Source organism: Pygocentrus nattereri, chromosome 18 (genome assembly GCF_015220715.1).
Source record: "Pygocentrus nattereri isolate fPygNat1 chromosome 18, fPygNat1.pri, whole genome shotgun sequence".
Lineage (NCBI taxonomy): Eukaryota > Metazoa > Chordata > Actinopteri > Characiformes > Serrasalmidae > Pygocentrus > Pygocentrus nattereri.
This window is the reverse complement of record NC_051228.1, coordinates 38,182,755-38,183,537: the sequence shown is the minus strand read 5'-3', so window position 1 is coordinate 38,183,537 and position 783 is coordinate 38,182,755. Positions and strand designations below refer to the sequence as shown.

General features: G+C 47.4%; 1 pseudogene; it reads left to right on the top strand.

Annotated features, from left to right (window-relative positions):
• The first annotated feature begins 217 nt into the window (after positions 1 to 217).
• LOC119266073 lies at positions 218 to 395 on the top strand (annotated as a pseudogene).
• The last annotated feature ends 388 nt before the right edge of the window (positions 396 to 783 follow it).

The following is a 783-nucleotide window of genomic DNA, read 5'->3' as shown; positions in this document are numbered from 1 at the left end:
ACCTGTGTTGGTTTGTGCCAAGCTGTCAGATTTACAGCCAGTCATTTATGTATTCAGGCGCGGCTGCCACATATGAAAGGCTACTAGATGACCAAACATGAAAATATGAGCCAAAATTGATCTTTTCTTTCATGTACGTGTCTCTTTTTTTCTCTCTTCCTGTCTAAATCTCAGGTGGCTCCCTGCTCCCTACATTGTGCCCTGCGTTAGGCTTAAAATCGCTTCTCGGCCTTTTGGCTAAGATCAAGTGTAGTATCTGTTCTTATCAGTTTAATATCTGATACATCCTCTGTATGAGGACTTCATATTAAATAGATTTTTAGAACAGGGAGACGGAAGAGGGGCTCCACGCATCGACCTGGTATTGCAGTACCTCCGGGAACGGTGCACCTCCTTGGGGGCAGTCGTGGGCTGGAAGTTAGGTAACTGGTCCTGTGTCCGGAAGGTCGCCGGTTCGATCCCCAGTGCCGACAGTCTATGCAGGAGGTGTCCTTGAGCAAGACACCTAACCCCAAATTGCTCCCCGGGCACCGTGGATAGGAGTGCCCACCGCTCTGGGCAAATGTGCTCACTGCCCCCTAGTGTGTGTGTTCGCTAGTGTGTATGTGGTGTTTCACTTCACGGATGGGTTAAATGCGGAGGTGGAATTTCCCCGTTTGTGGGATTAAAAAAGTATCACTTACTTAAAAATACTGGCTCCTGCACACAAACACTGCATAATACAGCTCACAGATAGACATTTCGCATTCATTTGAGCCACTTGAGATTCATTCCCAGCAAAAT